The following is a 24,192-nucleotide window of genomic DNA, read 5'->3' on the forward strand; positions in this document are numbered from 1 at the left end:
AACCTGTCATTCATCTGTTCTTGACAATTACAGTACTCAAGGGTTAAAACACCTTTTAAAAAAACCGTCTTCGGTCAGTCAAGAGGTGGAAAAGGGGGAGCCATCCCTGTCATCTCTCATCTGTCCATAACACTGGTCATTGTCACATTGCTGTTTATGGGAGCTTGCTGTGTATAAGTTGGCTGCTACGTTTCCAACCACAGTGACTACACTTCAAAAAGTACTTCATTGGCTGTAAAGCACTTTGGGCTGTCCTGTTGTTGTGAAAGATGTTTTGTTTAACAGTTTAAAAACTTCATTTTCTCAGCTGGAGAGATTGATTGGCATTGCATTAATAATGATTAGATTAGATTAGATTAGAGATACAGCACTGAAACAGGCCCTTCGGCCCACCGAGTCTGTGCCGAACATCAACCACCCATTTATACTAATCCTACACTAATCCCATATTCCTACCAAACATCCCCACCTGTCCCTATATTTCCCTACCAACTACCTATACTAGTGACAATTTATAATGGCCAATTTATCTATCAACCTGCAAGTCTTTTGGCTTGTGGGAGGAAACCGGAGCACCCAGAGAAAACCCACGCAGACACAGGGAGAACTTGCAAACTCCACACAGGCAGTACCCGGAATCGAACCCGGGTCCCTGGAGTTGTGAGGCTGCGGTGCTAACCACTGCGCCACTGTGCCGCCCCACGCACAGTTGATCACGCAGTTAAAAGAGTACTTACACGGTTAATTATGCACTCTAATTTTCTGTGGTGAGTTTAATGGTTGACTTGCACATTTATAATGACATGCAACATAATATGATAGAATTCTTCATCAAGATGGAGAGTGACGTAGTTGATTCTGAGACTAGGGCCCTGAATCTTAATAACGGAAACTACGAAGGTATGAGGTGCGAATTGGCTATGATGGATTGAGAAACGTTACTTAAAGGGATGATGGTGGATAGGCAATGGCAAACATTCAAAGAGCGCATGGATGAACTGCAACAATTGTTTATTCCTGTCTGGTGCAAAAGTTAAACTGGAAAGGTAGCCAAACCATGGCTTACAAGGGAAATTAGAGATAGCGTTAGATCCAAGGAAGAGGCATACAAATTCGCCATAAAATACAACAGATCTGAGGATTGGGAGCAGTTTAGAATTCAGCAAAGGAGGACCCAGGGATTGATTAAGAAGGCGAAAATAGAATACGAGAGTAAGCTTGCGGGGAACATAAAAACTGACTGTAAAAGATTCTATAGGTATGTGGAGAGAAAAAGATTGGTGAAGACAAATGTAGTCCCTTACAGTCAGAACCAGGGGAAATTATTATGGGGAACAAAGAAATGGCTGACCAACTAAATGCATACTTTGGGTTCTGTCTTCACAAAGGAGGACACAAATATCACACCAGAAATGTTGGGGAACATATGGTTTAGTGAGAGGGAGGAACTGAAGGAAATCAGTATTAGTAGAAAAATGGTGTTGGGGAAATTGATGGGATCGAAGGCCGATAAATCCCAAGCGCCTGATAATCTACATCTCAGAGTACTTAAGGAAGTGGCCCTAGAAATAGTGGATGCATTGGTGGTCATCTTCCAAGATTCTATAGACTCTGGAACAGTTCCTACAGATTGGAGGGTAGCTAATGTAACCCCACTATTTAAAAAGGGAGGTAGAGAGAAAACAGGGAATTATAGACCAGTCAGCCTGACGTCAGTAATGGGGAAAATTCTAGAGTCCATTATCAAAGATTTTATAGCAGAGCACTTGGAGAACAGTGGTAGAATCGGACAGAATTAGCATGGATTTATGAAAGGGAAATCATGCTTGACAAATCTACTAGAACTCTTCAAGGATGTAACTAGTAGAGTTGATGAGGGATAGCCAGTGGATGTGGTTTATTTGGACTTTCAGAAGGCTTTTGACAAAGTCCCACATAAAAGATTAGCGTGTAAAATTAAAGCACATGGGATTGGGGGTAATGTATTGCGATGGATAGAAAATTGGTTGGCAGACAGGAAACAAAGAATAGGAATAAACGGGTCTTTTTCCGAATGGCAGGCAGTGACTAGTGGGTATCGCAGGGATCGGTGCCAGGACCCCAGCTATTCACAATATATATTAATGATTTAGATGAGGGAACTAAATGTAATATCTCCAAATTTACAGATGACACAAAACTGGGTGGGAGGGTGAGTTGTGAAGAGGATGCAGAGCGACTTCAGGGTGATTTGGACAAGTTGAGTGAGTGGGCAAAGACATGGTAGATGCAGTATAATGTGGATAAATGTGAGGTTATCCACTTTGGTAGCAAAAACAGGAAGGCAGATTATAATCTGAACGGCTATAAACTGAGAGAGAGGAATATGCAACGAGACCTGGGTGTTCTCATACACCAGTCGCTGAAGGTAAGCATGCAGGTGCAACAGGTGGTAAAAAAAGCAAATGGTATGTTTTTTTTTTAGAAATATAGCACTGAAACAGGCCCTTCGGCCCACCGAGTCTGTGCCGACCATCAACCACCCATTTATACTAATCCTAAATTAATCCCATTACCCTCTCACATCCACACCTTCCCTCAATTCCCCTACCACCTACCTATATTAGGGGCAATTTGTAATGGCCAATTTACCTATCAACCTGCAAGTCTTTGGCTGTGGGAGGAAACCGGAGCATCCGGCAAAAACCCATGCAGTCACAGGGAGAACTTGCAAACTCCCCACAGGCAGTACCCAGAATCGAACCCAGGTCGCTGGAGCTGCGGTGCTAACCACTGCGCCACTGTTGGCCCTCATAGGGAGAGGATTCGAGTACAGGAGCAGGGATGTCTTGCTGCAATTATACAGGGCCTTGGTGAGGCCACACCTAGAATATTGTGTAATAAAAACAAGAAATGTTGGATGTTCTGAAGAAGGGTCACTGACCCGAAACGTTAACTCTGCTTCTCTTTCCACAGATGCTGCCTGACCTGCTGAGTATTTCCAGCAATTCTTGTTTTTATTTCAGATTTCCAGCATCCGCAGTATTTTGCTTTTATTTTAGAATATTGTGTGCAGTTTTGGTCTCCTTATCTGAGGAAAGATGTTCTTACTACAGAGGAAGTGCTGCGGAGGTTTACCAGACTGATTCCTGGGATGGCAGGACTGACATATGAGGAGAGATTGAGTCGGTTAGGATTATATTTGCTGGAGTTCAGAAGAGTGAGGGGGATTCTCATAGAAACCGATAAAATTCTAACAGGACTTGACAGGGTAGATGCAGGAAGGATTTTCCCGATGGTGGGGGAGTCCAGAACTAGGGGTCATAGTCTAAGGATATGGGGTAAACCTTTCAGGACTGAGATGAGGAGAAATTACTTCAGTCAGAGAGTGGTGAGCCTGTGGAATTCGCTACCACAGAAAGCAGCTGAGGCCAAAACATTGTATGTTTTCAAGAAGGAGTTAGATATAGCTCTTGGGGTGAAAGGGATCAAAGGATATGGGGGGAAAGCGGGAACAGGTTACTGAGTTGGATGATCAGCCATGATCATAATGAATGGCGGAGCAGTCTCGAAGGGCCGAATGGCCTACTCCTGCTCCTATTTTCTATGTTTCTATGTTTAACTCACTGTCATTTTTCCAGAATTTTGTTTAAATTCTTTCTTGGGATGTGGGCATCACTGACAAAGCCAGCATTTGTTGCCCATCCCTAATTGCCCTTGACAACTGAGTGTCTTGCTAGGCCATTTCAGAGGGCAGTTAAGAGTCAACCACATTGCTGTGGTCTGGAGGCACATGTAGGCCAGACCAGGTAAGGACAGCAGATTTCCTTCCCTAAAGAGCATTAGTGAACCTGATGAGTTTTTAACAACAATCATGGCACCATTAATGAGACTAGCTTTTGATCCCAGAATTTTGTTATTTAATTGAATTTAAATTCCACCAGCTGCCATGGTGGGATTTGAACCTATGCCCCCAAAGTATTAGCCTGGGCCTCAAGATTACTAATTCAGTGACATTACCACTACATCTCCCCTGTAAAGATTTGGCCCGATATTTTAACAGCTATGCCCAAGGTTTGTATTAACAAAGTGCTGCAGGCTTTCCTAACAGGATTAATTTGTTTGCCCCTCTGGTCTGGGAGCTGCTGCTCTCCACTGGCTGCAACACTGCTGTTGAGTGCAGTGAAGCACACTGTGTAGTGTGCAGTGCAGCTTGCAGAGACACAGGCAGCTGCTCCTTCTCATGAAATTCATACGTCAAAAGGCTCCTCATTTATCAGGCTTTAAGAGATTGGAATCTGACAGAAAGGAAAATGAGAACTGTAAATCGCATCAAGGGAAAGAGGAGCTCGGTGCTTTGATTGAAAAAATGAAAGGACAGGATTTCTTGCCTCTGCTCTGTGTGTTTCAAATGATGCAGTGACTGTGCAACACTTAACACTGCTACAAGCCTGTGATATTTGTGAGCCTCAAGCTGTGTGCTGCTTACAATAGCTTTGAACGTCTTAATCAGTTACCCAGTTCCTGCGATCAATCTGCAGTCAAATCTTTCATAATATCATAAACTGACCTACCTGGTGTAGGGAAGAATGCAAGCCCACTCAAAGGTTTACAGAGAAGTCAAGGGTTAAGAAATTCAATTATACGTATATAATAAATATAATCCACAAAACTCATGTACCTTTGGAATATTTCATGACTATATCACAGATCTGGAGACGGTTTCTTGGTGCACTGTAGCAAAGTAGTAAATGTGTTTTTTACAAACGTGTTTACAATTTTGCTACACACAGTTCACAGAGAATTGCAGCAGACTCCCCAGGGGTGAATTTCCACAGGGGTTCCCCTGCCATAACTTCAGTGGAAAAGCTGTGGAAGCCCCAGAGCTGTGGCACAAAAATCACGGCAAATGAGGAGAGCGCCCTCAGAAATTCACCCCATTATTTTCAAATAGCAAGGAGCCTGAAAGTGATGTGCAGTAATTTTCTAAACCTCACTCCTCTTAACAGTGAGTCTTCTGTTCATTTGAAATACAGGAGGAGCAGCAATGTTCAAGTAATTTTACATAAAGCTAGACAATGAAAGAATTAAACATATGTGGCATATAAGGAAGAGTTTGCTGCTATCATCTATCATGTTAGGAAGACATGGACAGATAGGTGGTACTGGGCTGTCCAACATTTAAAAAGGTCACAGAAAAAGAAAGTGAACCAAAAACATGTTGGATCAACAGAACCAGAGGGCAGAGCACATTATTTAGGGAGACGGGGGGCAAATAGTCGTTTTCAATCCCTTCTCTAAGCACCAACATGAACACATTTTCCTTTTAAAACCTATTCAGGTATTTGTTTTTAACCTGCAACTCAGTACTGTTTTTGTTCCAAAATGAATGTGAATGAAAAAAAAATTCTGCCTTTCCATCTGGCAGCGTGGCAGATGTTGTGATCATCTTAGCCATACCACTAGCTATGATGCCCAGGTCGTGAATCAGGTGCTTCTCCACAAATGTGGGGAAGGGAGCGGGGAGAAGGAAACAAAACATGGTCAATTATAGATGGGGACACGGGAGATTAAACGAAGGAAGGTGCAAAAGAGCAATAGCACATTTTTAAGCTTACTTAAATAACTTTGTGCGGTTTAACTTTACAATATTCAGAATTAGCAATGTACAGAATATTGCTCTAACTGCTCTAATTGGCTGTAACTGCAGTGAAAGAGTTAAAACTAGTCTGAACCCTGTCTGAAGGATTTTGTAGCTAGATCAATGCAAGCAAAGAAGCAGAATGGAGCTCCTCAAACCAGACTTGTCAAAGATAAATGGACCATAAAATATTTAACTGTCTGCAGGTATTATGAATTAATGGTTAGTTAACTTAATAATTGTAACCTCCCCCGCTCTCTGAATGTCAAAGATAAATTTACAATCTAGTTCATTATTTGTTTATGGGGAGATCAATTAAAGGATCTTCCCCTCAATGCTGAAGATTTCTCCAGAATATAATAGTTTGGTTCTAGAATCATAGAATCATAAAATGTTACAGCATAGAATGTGGCCATTTGGCCCATCGTGTCTGTGCCGGCTCTCTGGCAGTACAACTCACCTAGTCGCACTCTCCCATCTTTTTTCCTGTAGCCCTGCAAATGTTTTCACTTCAGATAATTATCTAATTCTCTTTTAGGCAAAGATTGAAAAAAGTTTTTCCTCATGTGGCCATTGCTTCTTTTGGCAATCATCTTAAATTGGTGATGCAGTGCTAATTGTTCTGTTAATCCTTTCCCTTAGAGAGGCCTTGTGATCGCCAAAATAAGAGATACTGACAAAAAGCAAACTACTGCAGATGCTCCAAATCTGAAATAAAAGTGGAAAATAAAAAATATTGATGCTAGGAATGGAACACTTTTTCACTTTTGGTATCAGGCACTCACAGGTGAAGTTAGTACAGACAGATGAAGACTAAAACTTTTGCTATTTTGCCCTAAAATGTCTTAGCCTTGATTTCTACTGGACCAATTGGATATTTTGAACTCCTACATCCACAATCTTCATGGCCTTTGTGAATAAGACTCAGTTTTGTGCCAATATATGGGTATTTTTGTACAATGGACTCATGGCTACTGAGAACTGAGTTGAGACTGCACAATTAATTTCATTTAGAACCATTATAGGCAGAAGAATGAAGCTGACTTCAATCTGGATGAATTGGATCCTGGGTTACTCTTGGGTTGCCGAACTGAAAGAGCAGTAGACTAATCCATTCTGCACCAGTCACTTTAGTAAACTCTCTTATCCATTGTGGATTGCAACTCTTCCACATTTTCAAAGCTCCCTTAAATTTGCATTTATTAAAGTGTGTTTTTTTGAGTGGTGAACGTAAAATAACATTTTATTCATTTAATTGGAAAATATAATTCAATCATTTAAAAAATCTGATCTAACAGGCGTACAGATCTGGCATCATGTGCACATGCAGATTTTAATATATAAATTTGCATGTCGAAAATCTCTTGAAACATATCTCATTGATTTGATTGATTGGATCAAGCCCCTTTCTATTCTCTCATGAATTTCCTGTCCACTTACTGACATATATAAAACATGGATTTTATATGGAAATCAGTTTCCTTTGCCAATTTTCCATCATCCACACTACATTTACTTGGGAAGAAGACATTTCAACGCATTGTTTTTGTTGGCTAAATTATTCCATTAATAAGGAGCAAACCTAATCAACTTCTGAAATGGTATGATAATCTTCATGAATTTCATCTACCATCAGAAGAGTGAAATTACTCGGACACAATATAAAACTTGACAGAATCTCCACCCAAGTCTCAATGTTATTTTTCATATCTCTCTGATTTGGATTAGCCTAGTAGTTGTACTCTCTGAGGAGCAGCATGAGATGCAATGGATTCTAATATGGGAAGGTGTGAGGGGGGAAGCTGATTTAAATACATATACATTCAGATAGTTACAGGACAAGGTCTTGGAAGAATGCAACATGAAAGCTCACAGGAGGTGAGGGGCAACATAGAGATCTGAGATTTGATTGCTCCACATCTGAACACTATCCAGTCAATCCCATTACTCTACCTGAGGCTGTCAAAGTTACACCTACCTTGAATTTCCTTTTGGCACATGATTCTTCCATGCTCCAGGCAGAGATTGTTCAGAGACCAATGTACATGTTGATTGAGGCATTCAAGGTGCATTCTTCATTCGTTGTTAATTTCTCCGAGACAGAACAGTTCTGAAGTCAGTTGAAGTTCTGTACTGTTTCAGGGTTTTCACAAGTTCAAACTGTGTTTGGCTTCACACAAACTGGGCACCCCTGAAAATTCTCTAGTCTGCATCAACTGAGAGGAATTCCATTCCCTAAATATGCAGATGCTCTGCAGTGCACAGCATCTCATCATGTAGACGCCCACAAAAGTCCCTGTATCAATACACAATTCCTTTATTTTACGCAATTCATGTGTAGCAGCATTGTTTGAGAAGGGCAGATGTGTGCATGTTTGGCTCTTGGGCGACCATGGATTTGCTTTGAATCTGTGACTGATGACACTAGTGCAAAACCATGGAATAAAGCAGAAAGAAACTTCAGTATTCCAGAGGGATGTTCCACAACAGATGTGGTTGCTTTGATGTGCTTGACAGAAGCCAAGATGGAGGTATCTCATTTTGCCAGCCAGGGATGCAAATCTTTCCTGTGGGCTGTGTGTTATACAATCTGGCAGTAAACAAGATGTTCAATTTGATGAGCAGCAAATGTGTGCAATGCAAGCAGAGGTCAAAGGTCCTGAACAGCCTGCCCCAAAGGGTGATTGTCTTGGCACCTGGCTTGAAAACTACTTCATACGAAGAAGTGACAAACTGCCTTTTTTGTGCTGTTTACAGAAATAACATTGATGCTTATAAAATACAAGTCTATATTTATCTTGAGTTGAATGGAATAATCACATACTATTGCAATCATATAAACATGAACTCAATATTCAAATAACCTGCATGAAAGAGAAATACCTTCATACAGTTGATTTACTATACATGTGGTATCATTCAAGTTTTAGAGACTTTACAAATAACTGAAGCAAATACAAGAAATTAAATGACATTTTTTTATTTACAAATTGATGAACTGTGCTTGCCTAATGTTTGTACTGTGGTAATTTTTCCAGTGTAACCTTACAGCATCTTTTCAGTGAGTGTCCACTACTGGTGGATTGCGACCCTGTCATATCAATATCAGTTGAAGAAAGAGACACATCAATTTGCGGAGTGTGGATAATGGACACAGCAGAAGCACTAGTTGATGTCTGTGCATCATGGCAAGTGATCTCTTGACACATCTGTATGGCAGGCCCAATGTCTACTTGATATGTTTCTGTGGTTATAGTACTTGAGCTTGTCATCAACAAAGACAAATTGCTGGCATGATTACCATCGTTTGGCCTTTGATGTCCAAAGGATTGTTCCAATGTGCTTTCCATATGCTCAAGACGGCCATCCAGTTGGTTGAAGCCAGTTTTCATGGCTTCCCTAAGCTCTGAAAAACCTTCCCAGATAGCTGTCTGCAAACCTTCTTTGAGATCAACAAGCCCTTCCTTCAGAACTGATACCAAGTCACTCACTCCATGGGTGACCATACAGGTTTGCACAGCACCCATTCTTGCGTCCAATACTTCATTCAGATCAAAGAGAGATCCTTGAATTTCTTCTAATCTTTGATCCACGGATTTGTGGAAGTGCTTCACTGCCTGGTGAATATCCTGTTGATGCACTAATACTTTTGCCTTGAAGGCTTGTCCACCAATATCTGTCTCCACATTATCGTGCTCAGGTGACTCCTCTTTATGACTGCTGCAGTCTGCAATAGATCTGTCCAATTCACCATCCTCAACCGGCACTGCTAATTCTTCTATGCCATTAACATTTTCATGTGCAGAAGATCTAACCAATGATTGCGATGAAGGCGAGATAGGAGCTGTGCTAGTGAGCACAATTTGAGCAGTGGGTGATGCTGATGCAGTTGTCGAGGCAGATGTTGTTGGATGGGCAGGTGTCTCTGAAATTGGTGGCGAATTCTGACTTGTGACTGAGGCAGAGAGTCCTGATGTATCTGTGGAGAGGAGAATATAAGTAAGCTAGTGTCACTCTGCCTTCACAATCTTTAAGTCCTCACAAATAGACATAATTGTACCTCACTCCATAATATCCAACTATTTATGTAAAAAAAATTTGTTTGAACTGGTTTCATAGTATTTGTTAAATAACTCATTTATTGTTAAAGGTAAAAACACAATGACAATTACTTACCAGTCTGTGTGGAGGCATTTCCTGGCTCATGGTTCCCCATATCATGCAGGGTTTCAGCAGGTAAGAGTTGAAGGATTTTCACCTTTGCCATTGTTAATATTTTATGGCTGTGTTCCTCCACTAGTTCCATTTTGAAGACCAGTTTTTGTTTTGCTATCCTTTAAGAATTATTTAAATAATTTAAGCTAACCTGCCTGGATCTTTTTGTGACACGTACGGTGAGATTTTAACTCATTCACAAAACCTATTCACTTACACAGAGTTAAAATTGGGCCCTATAGAGCATTTAGTTGCTGAGTAATTGCCTCTCTTCTAAATGTTATGATTAGTTTGTTCTTTGTTGGTGTTAAACCTAATGCTCTCTCTAAATTTTGGTTTTCTCAACGGCTGTTCATTCTCGACTCAATCTCTGTATATGTTCTTATACAAGCTAAAGGTTTAATTTTCCACTCGTTGTGGTAGTTCATTGTAACTAGTTACTGTTATGTGCTTGACCGTCTTAATTCACTGCTAGTAGATAATTCTAGTAGTGGAAATCTTTGGTAGGTGGCTTGGCAGAAACAGCTGGGAAGAGATTTTTTTCCTCAAAAATTATTAAAGATCTCCTAATGTGCCATTATGCCTACAGTCTGGAAGATAACACCTTTTGAAATGTCCGTTTGTTCCTATTCAATTCTTGCTTTTTTGAGAAAGCTGCTCTTACTTGATACACTTGTCCCTGGTGATCTAATATGTGGGATTGGATATGTGGTCACTCCTGCATTGGGAAAGCATAGTCTTTGGCATATACCTGACTTTGCAGCAGTTTGATCTAAACTAGAATCATTCTTTGCTCTCATGAGTGGTTACCTTGCCTCATGGTTTCCGAGCAGTAGTTCATGCAAAGCCAGAGAAATCCCATTTTCATGTATGTCATAGAATTCTGATTTCCTCCTGCCTGTTTTGGGTGGGAGTACTGCTCGCCTATCTCCTAGCCCATTCCAAAATTACAGTGGGCCACATGTTGACAGGAATGGGATGGTAAATGCTCCACCATGGTCTTTGGCACACTAGCTTCTTTTGTCCAGCAGAGGGAATGGAAATCATACCCCTCCTACTTGCCACTGAGCCCACACCTCCGGGATTTCAGTCCAAATCTAACCATGATTGAATGGACAAGTGACTTCCTCTCTACTAACGTGAAATACGATCGGGCAGTCTCAAAGGAGTTTCTAATAAGCATAAGTCCACATTGCTAAGCCAAGTCAAGAACTACACAGTAGTGTATAAGGGAGGGCTTTTCTCAAACAGAGCGGAGGCAATTACACTGAGTTTTGGCTCTTGCTGTAACTGCTGGGAGTGCTTGGTGCCAAAAATGGAATAGTGTTCCCTCCCCCAACATGGTCACTTTGGGCTAAGTAACACAAAATTAAAACCTAGCAAAATGCTCCATACTGAAAATGCTCTCTGGTTTCAGGGGTTGTTTCTATGTTGCATGTTTCCCAGCAAAGGCAGAAAAATGCCAAGTGTTTGAGTCAGAATCACATGCTAATATTTCTACCATAGCCTATATGCTACTTGTCATATTGGGCATGGGAGGGGAAAAGGGAGATTTTCTCTGCTTGTTATCTGTCATGAAACTGTAAACATGCATATAAGGAATGCGTTTATGATTTTGCTACAATAGTGAATAGAGGAAATCTTCTCACATAATATGCACAGAGTCAGATGATTGGTGAAAATTCCCATTCTGATTCATGGCTTCATGCGTGAAATTAGTGGTCACGCCATGACTGTTCAGTAGTTGAGTTTCATTTAGGCATCTCTCAATTCAAATCAACTAATGACATAAAATCCTTTGGTAATTAATTGCATTTATTTCTCAATAAACCTGCACTGATGGCATCACACAATGCTTAATCCATGTGTGAATGTCATCATGTATGAGTTGCATGGAGCACACAGACTGTTGATGTCAGCGCTGGCAGCTGCTTCTCGCATAGTGTATAATCACAAAACTAAATAGAATTCCTTGATGAACCAATGACCCTGGTGACAGTGTATTCGAACCAATGGCATTGTGTTACTGGCCTGGTAGGATGTGAATTTACACCCACAATTCTGACCATGGTGAGTTCCTATTTTAGCCATGTTGTCATGGGAGGGCATACGACAGGGACCAGGTGTGTCTCCACAAGGACGAAGAGGGAACTGGAATGTAAGTCACCCTAGGGGCTGAATCCTATAATGTCTTTTTGTAGGGCAGCAATGGGGAAGAAGCTGGGAGCAGGTTATCTACCCACCTCATGGGTAAAAATGGTGTGGGTTACAAAGAGACCAAGAACCAGAAAGAGGAGAAAAATAACAAATCAACTTTCAAATATGAAATAAAACTAATTGGCCTGTGAACATAAAAATGTAAAAAATGACAGGGAGCGTGTTCCCACCTGTAATCTAACCTTGCAGACTTTCATGATGGTCGTAAGAGCTTGAGCCTCACTCCTGTGGCCTGTGATGTAATTTAAATTTAGGCACTGACATGTAGGTGCTCCCAGTTTATCCATTATTCTCAACATATTGCCTTAAAATGCAAGTTCAGTACAGCTTTACACCTGGGGCTGAATGCACTTCCTCTCCTATCTGAACATCAGGTTGAAAGTTAGAGACTGGCTTTTAAGGGCCAGAATGCTAAGTATGTCCTGAATCGAGCCAACTGTTGCTCTAGTCATGAAACCCATTATGTCTCAGTAAACTAGACACAAAACTGATAGGTCTAACACCTATGTAATTTCTTACATCACTATATATTGGTCAAAGAGTTTTAACAATAAATATTAAAAGTAAAAAAGCTATTGTAGGGTCAAATTCAGGAATATATTTATTTAAAAATAAGCCTCAGTATTTCCATTGAGACTGTTAATGTTGTGTCACCTACACAAACACTGTTCTTGTGTGGCATTACACACTGATTGAGCACAGAGTCCAGCACAGAAGTTCCACTCCTCACTTTACTGTAAGTAACCAGATAGTTAACTAAATAACACTGTAAATTTTAAAATAACGAGAAATATTTTGGCGCGGAAGAATCGGGTGCACTTTACGAATCGACTTAGTAAACGTTTGAGTTAAATACCACATACTGTATCCTCCTTATTTATAATATACACCAGATGCTCACTGTATCCCTATGCCATATATGTAAAGTATTCAATCTCTATATATGTAATATATACAAGGCCCTGTATTGCTTGTATTTATATACAAGCAATTGCATTCTCCTGTATATACAATATATAAAGTAATATATCTTCCTCTATTCAGAATATATAGATTAGATTCTACATTTATTTTTGATAAACAAGGTATTGTTTCCTTCTATTTAGAATATATGCACAAAGTACTGTATACCCCTCAATTTCGAATACCTGTGCTCAGAAGCTGCTGTCCCTCATTGTCTTTGGTATACCAAAGAACCGTATTTCCTATTGTAGATACATCAATTATTACATATCTTACTTTCTTCATTACATACACGGGGTGCTATGTTTTTGTGTTATGGGGCAGTAAAATGAGTGCTTGCTATGATTCCCAATAGCAAGTTCCTGGTCTAATCTGTGCCATGAGATGGAAGATGCCAAGTAGAAGCCGGGGAGGAAGGGAAAAACCCCAAATTAATAAGCAGACCCTTGATTCAAACCACCTATGACACAGAGCGGCATTTGGCAGAGGTATGGGAAGGAGTTCACCCACCTACTGACTCGTTGAGCGATGATGCACAACGTGGAGAGCCTTAACGAAACAGGGGGATTATTTAAAAACAAAAAAAGGTACACAATGAATCTAGGGCCCTTTGCTAGTTCTAATCAAAGGTCAGCTTTGTATAAATCCCATGTCGTGCAAGACGGACTGTTCACAAGTCACTGATTTTTCTTCTAACAATTGTCCCCAGTTTCAAAACCTGTTTTGCATTGCACACGTAAACCAGATTTTCTTGACACAGACATTAGATGTTAAATTGGTAGCCTGTATCTCACTGCTCTGTTCGCCAGACGACATTACATGAAATAACATGGTATCCACTTACCGCGGCACCGGTGAAATCTGAAAAACAATAGAAATTTTAAAAAGCAATAAATGTAATGAATAGTTTGTCCTCATAGAAGCACAAATAAATCATTCCGACTTAAAGCAATTTCCCTCTGCCCATCTCATTCTTTCGGCATTGGAGTGCAGTTGTTGCACTTATAACGTTCCAGTGTCAGTTTCATCACGGAAATCCATGAGAGCATGGGCCCAATGACAACACTGGTCAGTGGGACTTATGACTGCAACCAGAGCCTGATACTATTCCCTGGGCTGGTGCTCTAACCAGTGTGACTGGTACTGCCCCCTCAGCATATCATTCAATCATTTTGTTGGCCATTCCAATACTTTCCTCTGGTTATATCTTTGGCCTCGGCTGATGTGCCATTTCTGCTATTCAACTCAGCTTATGTGAGTCTGCCTGTCATCAAGGAGGTGCTAAATGGCTATGAATTGCTTCCCTCCCCTCCCCTCCCCAAGAGGGAAGAAGGGAGAAGAACCTGGAGGCTGAGACATATAAACAGCACTATTGCTATAGGCATGTTCTACTGGGAGCAGTGTGTTGATGGGGAGAAGGGAGTTGGACAAATAAATAAAAACTTTGGTTAATATAAACAAAAGACTAAAAAAGAACACCTATTTTGAAAAGATTTGTTAAGTGAAATAAGATGAAAATCCAAAATCTACCACCATTGTTTTCACTCCTGATATCTTACACTTTTGAGTTGGAAATTCTTTTTTGATGAATAGCTTTTTTTACTCACATTACACTTTTGACCCTGTTGGCACTATTATTCACTGCCACCTTTGGTATGATGTGACTTTTTTTTACAGTCTACTAAGCTACACACAGTTGAAAAGCCCCATAAAGTGTTTGTCACACCTCAGTTTGTGCGCTCGCCATAATAGCACTGCAATGAAAACTACCCTTGGCTTTCAGTTACTTTCCATTCCTAGGAATAATCCCCTTTTACAAACTGTATGCAGTGATAAAACACTGTGAATGCTGGAAAACTGGGAGGGAAAGGTGAATTGCTGGCTAGTTCTGATGCAGGATTGCACCCAAAGATTGTTAACCTGTCACCCTTTGCTTTCAGATACTAACTGATCACTTCATGGCCTTGCCCCTCCCTATCTTTGCAATCTCCTCTGCCCTACAACCAACCTAGGTATCTGTACTCCACAAATTCTGGCCTAATAAGCAGTACCGATTTTAATCACTCCACCATTGGCGTCCGTGCCTTCAGCTGTCAAGACCCTAAGCTCTGAAATTCCCTCTCTAAATCTCTCCATCTCTGTTCTTCTCTTTCTTTCTTTAAGTCACTCCTTAAAACCTTCCTTTTTGATCAAGCTTTTGGTCGTCTGTCCTAATACCTGCGGCTTGGTGTCAAAAATTTTGTTCCATAATTCTCCTCTGAAGTACTTTGTGGCATTTTATTATGTTAAAGGCGCTATATAAATGCAAGTTGCTGTTGTTGATTTGTTGTGCATTTCCAGCATTTTCTGTCTTATTTCTAATCATTGGACAAAGCCATTTAGATTTTGGAAAAATTCCCATTATAATTAAAATTATGCATCAAGTTGGGCAGCAGAAAATTATGCAAGGAATTCAGGGTACATGACATTTTGTGACAAAGTGGTCTTCATTGGAAGAAATAACTGGCAGTCGATTAAAAAAAGAGGTCTGCCAGTGTGATTTCTCTTCTAGTATTTCAGTAATAAGTAGATAATTCATACTTTGACTATTACCATTATTGGCATCATGGTGAATCATTTTGCAACAATATCATTGTAAAACAAGTGCCCAATGCTGCAATTTTGTATAGATTGTGATTACAATGCTCATTTGGAGTGCTTGTGTTTGTCACAGGCAATACAGAGATAAAATATATGTGTGTGTATACATGTTTTTACTTGAAGTAAACCTTTGTATACTACATCAATGGCTGCAGAAAATCACAATAAAAATGTATTATTTTTAAAAATCAGATAATTAAAATGAAGGGACTTTTTTAAGATAGGGAGTAGTAGCAACAAAGGAATGGCTACAAAGGGCTCTTTATGAGGCAACTTTGCTGTGTATGTGGCTGTGTTCCATAATTACAGGATGGAAAAATTATTCCATTACTCAGATCTGGCATCCTGTCACTTTAAGGAACACAAATTGAACCAAGAGGGAAAAAAAATCAATGAAACAAGTTGGCAGCAATTTGTTGCTCTAAGATTTCAAATAAACCAGGTTATTGAGAAATCATTACTTAACCAGTAAGGAGCAACAAAATATGGATGTTATCATGTAATTTTGCCAAATACTTTATTTGCAATTAAAAAGTTGCTTGTTCACCTCATATTGCACATTTAAAGTTTTATTTGTGTAAGAACATTAAAATTCAAGGAGATAAAACAATGAGAAGAGACCACTTGTCAACATTGAGCCTACACCTTTCACAGGACCCTGTAATCTCCACATCAAGTTGGATAAGTAATCATGGATAAAATTTCCAAGAGGAAAGTCTTCTCCAGGAAAGCAGTGGTGTTATTGCAAGTTATCTGGGAGACTGTCAGCACGCTTTGACTCATGCTGGTGTCTTTGTGTAGCTTTCCATGTTATGTGACAGATACACGTTTAGGACATTTGCAAAAGATCTACCACCAACATGGCTATCCTTAGGATCACTGAATCCCGTTGATCTATCATTAATTTCATTCAACCTTCAGGCCAAGAATGAAGAGGGGCATAAAGTGTGGATAAATGCGGCATAAACACCCAGCAGCAAAATGAAGTGGGTAAACATTTGGAAGAATAGGATTGAAGGTTATAAGAGTAGATCACGCAAAATCACCAAATAGGTATAGATGTGTAAGGGTATTCCTTCCATTCATGCTCATCTGTCTAGAGAACCTACAGTCCCCAGCACAATACCCAATGTTTCTTAGATACTTCCAGGATCTATGCCCCTTCTAACCTACCTGGATGTCCATCCTGCATGTGATAAAGAACTTCCTAATATCAGTCCTAATTTGCTTTATGCTGGTTTGAACTTGTGCTCCTGTATCCTATTGCCATTGCCACAGCTTAATTTGGAGTAATATCCTGGAGTGACAGTTTCCATTGCATTTATTATTCAATATGAGGCTCTTACTCAGTCCTTTCCTTCCAAGGTTGAAAAGCCCAGGCTTCTCCAATCTTTCCTCAGTCCTTTGCCACTGGGTGTCAACCTTGGTAATCTAATATGCTGCACAGCACCATGATTAGCCTGTGGAATGTAACTGATATGGGTTGTAAAGTAAGGTTGATGTTTTGGAGGTTAGTATTGATGGTTTTTGGGAATTGGGGAGAAGTTTCATAGAGCTTTTTTTCTTAGAACTTTTCCTGCACTTACTTCCCTCCTTCAGGAGATTGGGTGTGTTGGATACAATCCATTGCTCAATTTTAAATGTAGCCCAGTTCTCAGGGAGTGAGTAACAGTATGAGTTAGAAATTCACCTGCTGCTCCAGAGATGAAGACTGGGTAATAACCCTCAAACCGATGATCAGGGCATACTGTCATGAATATCCCCATGATTGGGATAAAGGGCTAGAATTTCTTTTGCCACTAGGGATTCACCTAATGAGTCTACTGGTTTTAGTCCTTTTGAATTAGTTTATGGACATGAGATAAGAGGTCCTCTAAAACTAATTAAAGAAAGGTTTTTAGAACAAAGTGACAAATCTTCCGTGTTAGATTATGTATCTGTGTTCCGGGAACAACTCACGAGCGCCTGCAAAGTGGCTCAGGAACACCTGAAAGCTTCCCAAAAAACCATAAAGAAATGGGCAGACAAGCATGCCAAGACCCGAACATTTCAACCAGGGGAGGAGGTGTTCGTATTACTGCCTTTACAGGGTGAACCACTGAAAGCACGGTTCAGTGGTTTATATAAAGTGGTCAAAAGTATTGGGAAAGTAAATTATTTGATTGGCACCCCAGATCACTGGAAAAAGAATTAGCTGTGTCATATCAATATGTTGAAACAATATCATCGCCAGGAGAAGGACAAGCAAGCACAGGTATGTCAGGTTGGAGGGACAGTGAAGGATGAAAGAGATAGTGAGGATGAGTTAGAAGGAGGCCTAGACAATTCTCAAATTGAACCTCCTACTATCCAGTTAGCTAATACTGAATTGTTAGGGAGATTGGGCACTATGCATTCATATTTAGGTGCAGAACAATGAGACGACCTAACAGCATTTAAAGAAGTCTGTAGGAACAAGCCAGGATGTACAACCTTAGCCACACATAATGTGGATGTAGGGGAATCCTTTCCTATAAAACAGCATCCTTATCGCTTAAGTCCAGAGAAACAGGCCAGGGAAAAGCCTAAATCCAATACATGTTGGAAAACCACCTAATTGAACCCAGTCAAAGCAGCTGAAGTTCCCCAGTGGTGTTAGTGTCTAAACCTGATGGTTCAACTAAATTCTACATAGATTACTGAAAGGTTAATGCATTAACAAAGGCAGACCCTTACCCAATTCCTTGCTTGGAAGACTGTATCAACAGAGTGGGCAGTGCCATGTTTCTTACCAAAATAGATTTTTTAAAGGGATACTGGCAGGTTCCTTTAACACTACGAACTAAAGAAATATCGGCCTTTGTCACATCAGACTGTCTTTCCCAATGCCGAATGATGCCATTTGGGCTAAAAAATGCCCCAGCCACTTTTCAGAGACTAATCAACCAAGTGGTAGCCAGTGTTCTTAACTGTGTGGTTTACCTTGACGATGTGCTGGTATACAGTGACACTTGGAAGAACCACTTGCAACAATTAGAAGCTCTGTTTAGAAAATCACAGTCGTCTGATTTGGTAATAAACTTTGCCAAAAGTTCAAAACCCAGAATGCCAGACTAGTCTGATGGGGTTTACTATTACAGCCCTATTACTTAAAGATTATCCACATTGCAGGGACAAAATATACATGCGGCTTTCGAGCAGAGAGATCCGCCATTGACATGCTGGTCTCCCTTCGCCAGCTACAGGAGAAATACCGCAAACAACAGATGCCCCTCTACGTTGCTTTCATAGATCTCACCAAAGCCTTTGCCCTCGTCAGCAGACGTGGTCTCTTCAGACTACTAGCAAAGATCGGATGTCCACCAAAGCTACTAAGTATCATCACCTCATTCCATGACAATATGAAAGGCACAATTCAGCATAGCGGTGCCTCATCAGACCACATTCCTATCCTGAGTGGCGTGAAACAAGGCTGTGCTCTCGCACCTACACTGTTTGTGATCTTCTTCTCACTGCTGCTCTCACATGCATTCAAGTCTTCAGTCTTCAGGGCGGCACAGTGGCACAGTGGTTAGCACCGCAGCCTCACAGCTCCAGGGACCCGGGTTCAATTCTGGGTACTGTCTGTGCGGAGATTGCAAGTTCTCCCTGTGTCTGCATGGGTTTCCTCCGGGTGCTCCGGTTTCCTCCCACCGCCAAAGACTTGCAGGTGATAGGTAAATTGGCTGTTATAAATTGCCCCTAGTGTAGGTAGGTGGTAGGGCATATGGGATTACTGTAGGGTTAGTATAAAAGGGTGGTTGTTGGTCAGCACAGACTCGGTGGGCCGAAGGGCCTGTTTCAGTGCTGTATCTCTAAATAAGAAGGAATTTTCCTCCACACGAGATCAGAAGGTTGTTCAACCTTGCCAGTCTAAGAGCGAAGACCAAAGTACGGAAAGTCCTCATCAGGGAACTCCTCTTTGCTGATGATGCTGCATTAACATTCCACACAGAAGAGTGTCTGCAGAGACTCATCGACAGGATTGCGGCTGCCTGCAACAAATTTGGCCTAACCATCAGCCTCAAGAAAACGAACATCATGGGACAGGACATCAGAAATGCTCCATCCATCAATATCGGCGACCACGCTCTGGAAGTGGTTCAAGAGTCCACCTACCTAGGCTCAACTATCACCAGTAACCTGTCTCCCAATGCAGAAATCAACAAGCGCATGGGAAAGGCTTCCACTGCTATGTCCAAACTGGCCAAGAGGGTGTGGGAAAATGGTGCACTGACATGGAACACAAAAGTCCGAGTGTATCAAGCCTGTGTCCTCAGTACCTTGCTCTGTGGCAGCGAGGCCTGGACAACGTATAACAGTCAAGAGAGACGTCTCAACTCATTCCATCTTCGCTGCCTCTGGAGAATCCTTGGCATCAGGTGGCAGGAGCATATATCCAACACAGAAGTCCTTGAGGTGGCCCACATCCCCTGCATGTACACCCTACTGAGCCAGCGGTGCCTGAGATGGCTTGGCCACGTGAGCTGCATGGAAGATGGCAGGATCCCCAAGGACGCATTGTACAGCGAGCTCGTCACTGGTATCAGACCCACCGGCCGCCCGTGTCTCCGCTTTAAAGGCGTCTGCAAACGCGACATGAAGTCCTGTGACATTGACCACAAGTCATGGGAGTCAGTTGCCAGTGATCGCCAGAACTGGCGGACAGCCATAAAGGCGGGGCTAAAGCGTGGCGAGACGAAGAGACTTAGCAGTTGGCAGGACAAAAGACAGAAGTGCAAGGAGAAAGCCAACTGTGTAAGAGCCCCGACAACCAATTTTATCTGCAGCGCCAGTGGAAGAGTCTGTCACTCTAGAATTAGCCTTTATAGCCACCAGGCGCTGCTCCACAAACCACTGACCACCTCCAGGTGCTTACCCAAGACAAGAGGCCCAAAGGAGAAGAAAAGAAGAAGACGACATTGCGGGGATAAAATAAATAATGTAATTGCGGATGCAATTAATCTAACTTTGCTTTGAGTTATCTGAGTGCAAAGATGGTACAGGTAAAAAGTGAATGAGAATGAGTGTGTAAATGTGTTTTAATATTTTTCATCTTTGTTTTTTTTCACTCTTTGTAATGAAACACATTTAAAAATGGTGCTTCATTCCTCAAAGGATGGAGATGTTACAAAAGTGCTTCCATTTTTAAAAAATATTTTATTTTTTTGAGGACTTGTGTTAAAACTGAAAAGATTCCATGGATGTGTTTTTTTTAACCAAGTTCAACGAAAGGACACTTGAGGTGTTGTTCAAAAAACATCTGTACTGGAAGTCATATGCTTTGAGCTCAGTAAACAACAGAATCCTTGGTGACCTGGGAAAAAATGGTTACAGAGAAGCCACATCCCAAGGTTTATGGAGGTCAGGAGGTCAACTCTCTGTTTGGGGTTTGGACATTGTTTTCAGCAGTTGGGATGTGAACAGTTTGAAGACAATTTGTGTTTTTCTGCCAAGGAGAAAAATAAACCACACAGTTCACCTCCTTCTCTATAATAAAAGCAAAATACCGCGGATTTTGGAAATCTGAAATAAAAACAAGAAATGCTGGAAATACTCTGCAGATCTGGCAGCATCTGTGGAGAGAGAAGCAGAGTTAACGTTTTGGGTCAGTGACCCTTCTTCGGAACCAAAGAAGGGTTCCTGAAGAAGGGTCACTGATCCGAAATGTTAACTCTGCTTCTCTCTCCACAGATGCTGCCATACCTGCTGAGTATTTCCAGCATTTCTTGTTTTTATTTCACCTCCTTCTCTACCTCTTTGAAGAAATCCTGCAAAGATCCTGTGTGGGAGAGGTAAAATCCCTGGTGCTGCATAGCTTCTCAGAAATTGAAAAAATCCCGCGATTCAAGTGTGTGCTGGCGGAACACCCTGATGCCACATCTCTCCTGGAAAGCCTACTGGGATAATTCTCGACATCTCCAGAACGGACTGCTTCTGAAATGATCCCGGGCCTACGTATACCCGGATGCCAGACCAAAAAAAGAGACAAGACATCCTTCCATATCTCTCTTTTTTTCATCAAGAATTTGCTAGTATTTGGCCAAAGTAGTTTTTTTGGGTTTTTTTGTAACAGACCTCTGCAGAGAGAACATCTGTATTTTTGTTCCAGTGTGTGAGAGAGTGTAATTGGGGAATTTTAAAAAGGGAACTTTCATATTTCAATCTGTGTGTTAATGCTTTGCTTTGTTACTGGTTAAGTCTTGTTTTATAATAAACCGATAATGTTGTTGTTTATTAAAGAAACCTGGTAGGTGTATTTTATTCTGGGATTTAAAAAAATAGATTGTATGATGGGCCACACCAGTAACCGGGTAAACATAATAAATGTATGTCATGACCTGTGGAGAACTGGAACTAGAAAAGACAGTGCACTCCTCCCACCAATGTCATAACAGAAATTTAACAAGGAAAGTTTTTTAAAAATTACAAATTTACTTTTTTTGTCCTCCTCTGGCCCTGATCCTCTTCGCTGCTGGATCAATCTGGCAGAAAACACACTGGTGCTTCCCACTCAGGCAGCCAAGTTAAAATTGCATTTGGGACCAAGCGACATTATCGGGATCCAACATGCATATGTTAAAAAGGACCTACTGGCTTTGGAGGGTGTCCTTGGTGCCTGTTTGAGAGCAGCTAAAAATCAGAACTTGTCAGCTTCCAGCAGCTCTGGGCAGAGTACACAACTTGGGTGACTTTAACTGCTCAACCTGCCTGGTTTCCAGTTGATTGATAGGGCCAAAATTGCCCCACAATGTTAGGTCAAGTTGTAGGTTTTTTGGAATGACTAGCGTTGATGGACCTAGGGCCTATTCTCATTCTCTACAATTTAGGAATATTTCAACCTGAACAAAAGGTCACACTTATAGGAAGTTGATTTAAAGCAGGGAAGGTTTTAGTATTCGAGGTGGACAGTGAACCATTCTATTTACTTAAACAGATCACCAGCATATCAGCAGCTTTTAATGCCAATGCGTTTGTCAACTTCTATTAAAACCATTTGCATTGTAGTCCTTATGCATGACCTGAATGTGATGACATATTTCAACAAGAACCTTCAGGCTTGGAAGTCAGCTGAAAAATATGAATAATTCTGAAGTAAACAAATGATAAACCTAGTGATAGTTGATATCAGAAGTGGGCATATGTTCAATATCAATGATTATTCAGCCCATCCAACATGTTCTATTTCTCCCTCTTTTTCCACCATTTTCTCCCCTCCTCTCTGAACAGGCACCAGGCTCCCTCTAGTAGCTCATTTAAGCTTGTGCCAGCAGGCTATTTGGTCACATGAGTATCTAAGTCAAGAGTAGCCCTTACACATTTACACTTCCACCAGGGGTTGCTGGAGGACTGGAAATCCTGATTTATTACACAGTATTGCATAGTATTTACAGAACAGAAACAGGCCATTTGGCCCAACACTTTTTATGCTCCACAGAGGTCTCCTCCCAGCCTACTTCCTCTGACTCCATTAACATATCCTTCTATTCCTTTCTCCCTAATGTGTTTTTCTAGCTTCCTGTTAAATGCATCTATGCTAGTTGCCTCAACTACGCCTTGCGGTAGCGAGTTCCACATTCTAACCACTCTGCGGGTAAGGAAGTTTCTTCTGATTTATTAGTGACTATTTAATATTTATGACTGTTAGCTCTGTTCTCTTTTCTATGTGTATCCTATCAAATGCTTGATTTAGTTTTCCTTTCGTTAACCAACTGTAGTCCCTCCATCATTGTTCGAAATTAGACTACTTTAATAAAGACTAAACTTTAGATCTTCTCTGGTTTGTATGCCTCAATTACTCACTGAATGAAATATATAGAGCTATTAAGGAAGCCCTATTGAACATTGCCATGGTAACAGTCACATCTTCCTCAGTGTATTCTGCCCAGCCTTTTTTTTTGTGCATAATTGTATAGGTCTGCACAAGCACATTATGATGAGTTGATTTGGGTTAAGGATGGGTATAATTTCCTCGATACCAGAACATAGGAACATAGAAATAAGAGTAGGCCATTTAGTCTCTAAAGCTTGTTCTGCAATTCAAAGCGACCATAGTAGGTCTGCATCCTAACTCCCTAACCTGCCTTGGCTCCATATCCTGTAATACCCTTGGGTAGAAAAAAATCTGTTGATGTGAGATTTAAAATGGTTAAAGGACCTAGAATCTACCGCTTTTGTGGAAGAGATTTCCCCACTTTACCACCTTTTTGCATGAAGACATGTTTGCTCATTTCTCTCCTGAATGGCCTTGATTTTAAGGATATGTTCCTTTATCCTAGACTCCCTATCAGCGTTTTCTGTGAAATATTGCAGAACTGTTGCAGGATTCATAAACAACTCTGTTACTTCACCATGGAAAGTGCTCGAAATGGCATCAGGAAGGGACTCAAACAAATCTCCTTCTCCATCCCTGAACTTGCAGTTAGTGGCCTCACTGCCCCTAGCCTTTTGTCTTGCAAAATCCAGGATGATAGCAACATTGGAATTCATTGCTATTTTTGTAATTATGACACTTTCTT

The sequence above is a fragment of the Heterodontus francisci genome, chromosome 19, assembly GCF_036365525.1.
Source record: "Heterodontus francisci isolate sHetFra1 chromosome 19, sHetFra1.hap1, whole genome shotgun sequence".
Taxonomy (NCBI): domain Eukaryota; kingdom Metazoa; phylum Chordata; class Chondrichthyes; order Heterodontiformes; family Heterodontidae; genus Heterodontus; species Heterodontus francisci.